The 9645-nt window shown below is 37.3% G+C and overlaps 1 long non-coding RNA gene across 1 annotated transcript; it reads left to right on the top strand.

Moving 5' to 3' along the window:
* The first annotated feature begins 8501 nt into the window (after nt 1-8501).
* On the top strand, nt 8502-9546 carry LOC142101458 (uncharacterized). The gene is made up of 3 exons (XR_012679020.1): nt 8502-8576; nt 8779-8841; nt 8925-9546. It is a non-coding gene; the product is annotated as an uncharacterized LOC142101458 (long non-coding RNA).
* Nucleotides 9547-9645: the final 99 nt, after the last annotated feature.

Here is a 9645-nt window from a genome sequence, read left to right as displayed (position 1 = left end):
GAAACATTTAAGCCTCTTTCCCCTCAACCAGCTTCAACATTAAATCAATAGCATCTACGTTTAATAATTAGGCCTCTCTACCTGAAACCAGTGCTGACATTAAATGAATAGCATTCACATTTAATAAATAGACCTGTTGCCTCTCTACCAGCTCCGACATTACATTGCATTTGCATTTAATAAATTAACCTATTTCCCCCCAATTACCATCAACATTCAATTAATAGCATTCAGAATTAATGGATAGACCTACTTCCCCAAGGTGCATTGACATTAAATGAATGGTACTCACATTTAATAAATACAACTATTTCCCCCTGAACAGCTCTAATATTAAATAATTACTATTCCAATTTAATAATTAAACCTATGTGCCCACAAACTATCCCAATAATAAATAATTGGTATTCACATTTAATAAGTAGCCCTCCTTCTTCCTAAACTCAGCCCCAAACCACCCTGGAATTAATTAAATAATGCTATCACACCACCTTATATGAGTACTCATTACTATGACCCACTATTAAATGATATAGTTTCCACATCAAATTTCCAACCACAAATAAATTAATATTTCCCACTTAGTAATAAATGATTATCAGCCACCCTCACCATTAAATTAATAGCTTCTACCCCTACTACAGTAAGAGCCCTCCCCCCACCCTCCCACTTCTACCATGTGGCTCTATAGATTTCAGAGGAAGACTCTACTGTCTGTCACTCTTTATTTCCTTGCTATCAGCACACAATTATAGCAGACTGATCTCTAAATAAACTGCAGAAAAATCGCAGCTATTGCAATATAAATAGCTTCTTTCACCCTGTCCAACCATCTCCAAGCGATTTTCTTAGCACAGAATTGCAGCCCATGACCAATCCACATGCTAAAATTGCAGATGAGAACAGGGGTAGTATATATATATATATATATATATATATATATATATATATATACATATATATATATCTATAAATGATCCCAAAATCGCAAGATCCAACATTAACCTGGAAATTACATTTTGCCTTGTTTTCAGATTCAATTTTGGTGCACGAAACTAAGTTGTGTTTCTAGAATTCGAATCTGTTGGATTTCTCTGAATCGGAACCACTCATCACTATTATTAACATTGAGTTATATTGATTATGTTTTATGGTGTTGAACTATGAACACCAGACATGAGATGGCAAAGCAACTTGGGGGCTAGAAGTGTTCCATGATATCCTGCCACCTCCCCAGGTGTTTAAAATGAATATACATTTTTGGAGAAATCTACATATAACTACACCATTTTAATCCTGCATTGTAATCATGCTAATGTGCATTATTTTCCTCTTCTTTAGGTTCAGGGGACAATAGCTACATGATTGCTGGTATACATTTGCAGTATATGTGCTATATACAGTGACAGTAAATTTATGAGTTCACTAAATACATCCTTGAGGACAGCACATCCCTTTTCTCAATGCCTTGGGGCAGCACAGTGGCTTAGCACTTCTGCCTTACAGTGCTGGGGTCATGAGTTTGAATCCTGACCATGGCCTTATCTGTGAGTTGTTTGTATGTTCTCCCCGTGTTTGCGTGGGTTTGCTCTGGGCATTCCAGTTTCCTGCCACACTCCAAAAACATACTAGTAGGTTACTTGGCTGCTATCAAATTGACCCTAGTCTGTGTTTCTGTCTGTGTGTGTGTTAAGGAATTTAGATTGTAAGCTCCAATGGGGCAGGGACTAATGTGAGTGAGTTCTCTGTGCAGCGCTGTGAAATTAGTGGCGCTATACAAATATCTGATGTTGAGGAGGAGGATGATGAAATACAGGTTTAAGGAAAGCACATCCCTTTTGTCAATGCCTACCCTAAACTGTACAAAGAGTGGACCCATTGCCACTTTTGAAATATCTTATATTATCCCATACTGTAAATACTGGTATAATGGCCAACATATTTTTTTCAATGTAGCTAATCGGGGATATAATCCCAGGATCTTTCACAGAAGTGATGCGTATTACAAAATAGATAAATTAGTCAGAATGGATAAAGGTGTCAGATTCTATGTCGAGACCTTATAACATTTTGTTTTAACATCTCTAATGAGTTTACTGGATTCATTATATTTCTGACATCTCTGAAAGAGGAGGATGCTGTCTTCTGGGTGGACTTCTATGGTGATGTTGAGTCAGAGCTGTGAATCCATATTATTGTTGTAGGGTGATACTGAAAAAGTTATGAGTCATGAGAAGAGTGCTGGAAAAAAAACATATCAATGTTAAGTGCAGTACAGAAATGCTTTATGGTATAGGTATATTACAACAACCACATGGACCCACAGAGCTGAATCTACATCACCATAGAAGTACACCCACACATTGCGATAAGCTAAGTATAGTATCTCAGTGACAGCATTTCTTTTTGCACCATCTGAGAATAACATCAATCTTTCTAGACTAACTAGACACCATCTTATTTTGCCTGTTTCCTGTGAATATGGTAAACGGTGAATATCTTTAATCAACGACTCTTGCATGATAATCATTTTTCGCAGTCTACAGTACATCATACTTCTAGAAAAGTTATTGTTCGAATATTAGATAAATTATACCTTTCAAGATATCTCTTATTATCACATATTTACTGTGAAGATTGTCAAGATAACTCACCATGGCCAGCCCATTCATTGACACCAGAAAACAATCATTAGCGCACCATAACACACCACGTTAAGCTGGGTACACACTACACGGTTTTCGTCCAATAATCGGCTCAATCAGCCGACATACGACCGCTTGTTCAAAAGTCGGGTCAGTGTGTGTCGTCACACGATGGTCAAAAGTCTGCCCAAATAGACGATTGTCGCCTCATTTGGTTGGTCGTACCGTTTAATATTTTTGTTCCAATGTCGTTTCCGTTGTGTAGTGTGTATAAACTTCCGACCGATCCACAACAGTGAGTACGAAATTACAGTCATTGCTCACGACAACATGGCTGTAAAAAGTCGCTAAAGGGACGTCCGCTCTTCCCTTTACCGTCCTACACAAGGCTAGTGTGTATGCAGTCCATGGACCGAGCGATCAGAACATTGATCGCATGCAAAATCGATCGGCATAAAAAGTTGGAAAATTCTGTAGTGTGTACCTTGCTTTACTCATAGGTGCAGAAAGAACATTTCTAAATGAGTTATCAACTCACAGTACTTAAAGAAGAGAACAATCTAATATTCATGCTGCCCTCACTTTACCATTATGATTTAATTTGCTGTTAACCATATAGAGCGGTAATTTGTTTAATGTTGATGGTTCGTATGATAGTACACAATTGATTGATACATTTAATTTTTTAAATAAGCAATGCATTTGTTTTAGTTGGGCTTTGTTCAAATGATGTTGGTTAGCTCATTATGCCCAGGGCTTTTAATTGTAAATACCGTACATAAATCAACTATGGTAATAAAAATACAAGAGCAACACATGAGAAGAGAAAATTATAGACATGGAACATGCATCATCGGTATTTCACAAGTAATATGATATAGTAATATTGCTTTTTTTATTAACACTAACAGATAACGTACTGTAGAGTGGAGACCAATATATTCTGATATGCTAGAAGAATAGGAAACAACACAACTAAAAAGTTCTTATAATATCATAGTATGAGTGGAGTAGGACAGGAACGGTTCAATGTTCAAGTTATGTTTTAATTTATAACTAATTTTGGGATGTCTTTTGTGAACTGCTCACTTCAGATCACACTATAATATTTTAATTAAATTAAAAAATAAATCCAAATCTTGAAAGTTTTGTGTAGTCACAGATGGCATTAAGCCCTCCTAAATGTCTCTTTCCGCTTATTAAGTTATTACTTATTGCCTCCTTCCTACAATTCTCTAGCTTTGGTTGAAAATATCAACAAATGAACTGCAATAGCGCAAAATTGATCAATGATCAATTACCAATATAACCTTGAAGGGAGGAGGATTGTCATTCAAGCTATACTGTATCTATGGTTGTTTTTAGTAAACTGGTAATGACATGGGAAGATGAAAGAATCATTATCAGGACTCAATGCATTATGTAACTAGAGGAGAGTTGCAGACAGGTAGGTCATTTTTACTGTAGAAAGATCTCCTTTGTGCTTTACTGTTGATTGTGGCTTTCTGTTGGAATGTAGTGCTCTTCTCAAATATTACACTTCACATTTAAATAAAGTATCATCATCATCATTTATTTGTATGGTGACACAGATCCCATAGTGTCTGACATAATTATACAAATAAGAACAGTAAGCATGGTCACAGGTATGTGGAGATAATTCAGCAGAATAATACAAGCATGGATGCAATTAACAGAACAGATTACATGACATACATAAAAATTTGCAATCAAACATGACAAGAGACATACAGATGAGCAGAATAATAAATACCTGGGTGCAGTGACGGAACTAGCGAACTGTGGGACCATGTGCAGGGAGGCGAGGAGGAGGGAACCAGAGCCCCCGATCCTCTGCATCTGCCATGCAGCGGGCCCCATTTTCTGCATGGGCCCAGGTACAAGGCACTTGCTGCACCAATGGTAGTTCCACCACTGCAAGGGTACTTGCATTCAATTTTCATAATTTTCCCAATGGGTTGGGTACTAAATTAAGATTGTGAAAAAGACGACACTACTTACCCTTACAGTGTGATCACGAACCTCTCAATCCCGACATCCTCAGCGGGCCGACTGTTGGAAAAGCTGACCTGCAAGAAATTACACACACCAAGTGTCCGACGGCCCACGAATGACGTCACTGGTGAATGCGACAGTATTATTAGTGCTGTTAAAGGGGCAATCTCCTTTTACAGCACTAATAATCCTTACAGTAATTGTAAATGTAGATTATTATCCCAATTAATTATTTGTGATCATCCAGAATATTGTAGGCCTTGCTCTTTGAGTGATCTTTCATGGGCTTCTGTTCTGCAGACGATGGTGTTGAATTTTCTCCATTTTTATACTATCTGACTGACAAAGACTTAGCTGAAGCTAAAGTTTTTTTAACAACGATGTTGCTATCACAGTCACCAGACTGATCTATCCTTTCTAGAGTCTAGAGCAAGGTTATTCAAGTTTATACCTAATTATCTGGAACATCTGATTAATTTTAACAAAATAATTCTACAGGCTTACATCACATTTTTTTAAAGTATTTTTGGGGTCTAATTTAGGTCAAATTCATGTGGGAATATGGACAGTTTCTTGTCTAATTACCCCATTTAGGACTGGTCTTCTACTAGCAAACTTGGCAATAAACAGTGCTTTTTGTGGCACAATGAAGAGAGACAATACATAGATACTGAAATAAAAAATACAGTTACAGATATAACTATTGCAGCTCTAAAATGAAGGAACGGAAACAGCAGCAATCTGATTTGAGGTTCTCCACTCAAAACAGTTATTGAACAGTAAATTAACCATATTCATTTCCCTATATGTACCCTTTTATATATTACATTATATTTATTCCACAGGGCATTTCACAAGGAATGACTTCAAAGAATCTCCACTGAATGGAGTAGAGTTCAGGATTAGGCAGTATCTCCAGTAAATGGTAAATCCGTTTTGGAGTGACTTCATTCCAGTGCAGATTTGACGACCTAAATCCAGAGACTGGAAACTGTGCCCCTGAGTGTGCAACACTGTTTTGTAAATGCAGAAGCACAGGTCTGGTGCGAAGCTGGAGATGCAGAAAGCAATCTGTCAAGAGTGACAGAAAGCAGCATGCTACTCTTATAAGGGTTGATTTGCATAGAAATTAACTTGTATGCTTCCCATGTCACTGGATAAACAACTTTAAACCATCTAAAGACTATATCCATCTAGCTTAATATAATCAAGCTTACCCAAGATACTGCCTTGTTTCCTTTTCAGATTTTGTACCAGATTACCAGTTTCTGCACAGGAGCTGACATGTGTTGGCCATTTTTTTCAAACAATTTGTAGACAATTAATATTCACCCAAATTTGTTTTTTATTACCTAATTTTATTGAAAGCAACTTCAAACTTTTTGGTTGCTTTTAGATTTTAGCACTCAGTGACATTTTGATCCAACTCATGTTTACAAATTATGGTCTATATAATTTCCTACCATGGAATAATTATATTTTAATGAGGTAATTTCCCACCACACCTTTAGTGTTATTTCATAAGTATGATGAAAATACACTGACTTATGTATTAATTAACTGCAGTCTTCAATATTCAGCTACAGCATTTCATGTGCTGAAATGACATTTTTATGTGCTAATGATACATGAAATGTGGCCATGTATATACATCGTAATCACTAGTGTGTTGTAACTTCAAAGAAACCACAAACTTTAGGTCTGACTTCTACTGTCTTTGCAAAGTAATGCAGATTTCCTATCATTATTAATACACCATATTAATACACCATTTGCTTACTTTGATGAGAAAGTACACTATTTTGGAGCAAATCCCCATGCGTTAGATGACAGCATGTTCCTGTGTCTTTTATTTTGGAAGATGTGGTTAAATGTGGTAGGCTGGACAATAAAGGCACAGTAATGGGGTCTACATAGGTGCTGCAAAAGCCCAAAACTACATCAGAAGAAAAGGCTTAAGTACATACATATTTAAAATGAAACACTTAATTAAACACACACTTAAAGCATCATATAAATGTTCTGAACAGCATGTCCATAAAAAGAGATATTTGATTCACACTGACCCAAGTTGTTTTCCTGGCTTGGAAACATAACAAGTATAAATATTTATAGTTTGTAGGCAGATCTGATTAAACTGGATTTTCAAGTCACTGTCAGTATCTATCATCATGCTCATCTATATTCCTGATCAACAAGCATATGGTCGCTAAATACTGTATGTAAACAGCTTTTATATGCACTTAATTTTGTAACTATTGAACATATGTAAAACTTTATTTCTCCATTTGCTGCCATAATATTGACCTCTTCATTTGCTAATATAATAGTACTAAATGACCATGTATGTACATAATATTATGTATATTATGTATGTGCATAATATCATTAGATAAATTTACAATTTACTTGCAATAGAGCGTAAGACTCTTCAGGTTGCAAAAACATAAAGTTATTCCTGACTTTTTTCTCTCATAAAAGTTACTTTCGTTTAAAATCTCAAAGCACCCATGTAGCACAAACCCTTTCTCTATTCAGCTCTTATAACAATTCAGTCCTCTAGCTTAATTTCTGACAATAACCCTAGAGTCTTCAGTTCTGAGAATTGAATATCCACTTAACAACAGTTTATGATTCAGCATAAAAAGTTAATTTGGGTCTGGAAAAGCTATTCACAAGAACGGAATATCACCAAATTTGGCCAGTGATCTCCCCTTTGTTTACTCAAGCCCCAAATACTCATTTTGTTTTGTAGCATGCTAAAAACAGCGCCTATGTAGTTATGACTATCAGCCCAATTCACACACAAGATGTAAATTGTGGGAGCAACAGTAATAAAACTGTGTGTGGTGCCAGTCCTTTAAGTGCATATATATATATATATATATATATATATATATATATATATATATATATATATATATATATATATATGCACTTCCACTTCAGGAGTTGCTGCTGGCGAGACGATGTGCCGACAAGAACGCTGTCATCCACTTTCTTTGGGGGCCACCATTATGGATGTAATGAGGCTCACAAACAAGGGGGGCCTGGCATATTTTTTGCCGGGTGGGGCAAGATTCGATTCAGCAGCCTATTTTAAAGAAAAAAAATGCTGGTGGGCCATTGACCCAGCCCAAGGTAGCCCACTATGGAACCGGCACAGGTGGCAGATGCCTCCCTGCCCCCCTAGACCAGCCTGCCTCTGCTCACAAACATAATTTTACCCTCACTCACTGGGTATCCTTTGAGGACTAACACTGCAATATTCAAATTTTTCAGCCAAAATAATCACAAAGCCATCAACTCTGTGGACACAACAACCATCATGGCATGCAGGGACAGAACTTAAAAGGCACAACGACATGAAAAATGGGCAAACGTGGCTTTGGCACAATAAATCTCATCACATGCAGGGCATAAACTACTTTGATTGGGCTCATTTAAAGGTGGACACATATGTAGGAATAGAACCATGTAAAAAAGCGTATATACATGCATATGTTTAGTCGGAGGAATCCGAAGATGAAGTCAGATACAAGACAGTAGCAATTTCAACAGGAGTATATCAGAAGTAATGAGTGTGTACAATTACTCCCCATCATAGCGTAAATATAGCGTAGAGATGTGGTATTAGTAATAAATGCTGGGTCGCATTACACTATTTGTATACAGTTTAAAAATGTAATCAAGTATAAATTCTATTAATAGCAATAATAGTGTCTTTGGTGAGTGCAGAGAATCAGACTTTTTTGTTTGCACAATATGGTCACACCCCTCTTACACTCCAGTTCTAATTTATTTACATTCATTAAAGACTTGTGGTAGAGAAGCATACTTCCTAGTGCTTGCAAACAGAATTGATTGATGGGATGAATGTACATGCACATGAATATCCTGCACAGCAACAGGCTGGTGAGTATATCTATGATTTTACACATAAATGTGTGTGCTGTATATGTTTCTTTAGATCTATAATTATGCATGTGTCCAAATTAATGCAAACATGCTGCCAAATGTAAGTACAGAAATATGACATGTTTTTATTTCACAGGGTATACATTGCTAAGAGTTGTCATAAAATAATACTGCTATTGTCTGTTGCTTTATTCTGCAGGTCCCTCATGCAGATAAGCCCCAAAAACTCCAACGATGCCACCTTCAGATAAGGAGGAAACTGGTCGGTGCACCTATCCAAAAAATAAACTATGGCACCAACACGTGAGACGCAAAAAGTACTTTATATATATGTTCTATTTACAGGACCTTCATGGCATCATGATGACCAAAGAGGCCAGGATTCGATAGAGCCCCTCGGCACTCGAAGAGGACATAATAATAATCCTGGATTTTGCTGACATGGAATCAGCGCAACCTGCTCCACTGGATGAAAAGGAGACAAGTGAGGCGGCTGCTGAAGAAGCCACTGCTATTCCAACTACAGACCTGTGACTCAAATAGCCAATGCTGTGGGTGATTTAAACTGCCTCCACCAATATGTTATGAAAGGCCAAAACAGACAGATGAACAAATTGTCTAAAGTTTAAAACATGGCTTAAGGTATGAGAAACAACAAAGAAATGCACAAATGAAAATAGCAAATGCACTGGAGGGAAGGGAAAGCAATTTGTCACAATGACTAGGGCATTAAATGCCCTGAAAGTGGCAGTTCGAGAAATGAATGACAGCTATGTTGGAGCAGTGTCAATTTCTTTATGCTTTGTTGTCACAGCTTCCTGTAACCTCTGCATCATACATGCTTATTCTCCCGGAATGTCAGAGAGACTCACAAATTCTGGGTAGGTCTCCCGGACTCCCGAGAGAGCAGACAATTCTCCCACTCCTGTCCACTTCACTAGGAAGTGGGTAGGATGTAAGCCTCCACGATGCGATTTGCGAGGGAATCGCGTCATTTTGCCCCTACCCACTTGACAAAATGGCAATGTTGCTGGTGGGGGAGGGGCCAACATGAAGCAATCAGGCC

The sequence above is a fragment of the Mixophyes fleayi genome, chromosome 9 (assembly GCF_038048845.1).
Source record: "Mixophyes fleayi isolate aMixFle1 chromosome 9, aMixFle1.hap1, whole genome shotgun sequence".
Classification (NCBI taxonomy): Eukaryota; Metazoa; Chordata; class Amphibia; order Anura; family Limnodynastidae; genus Mixophyes; species Mixophyes fleayi.
This window is presented reverse-complemented; position numbering and strand designations above follow the sequence as displayed.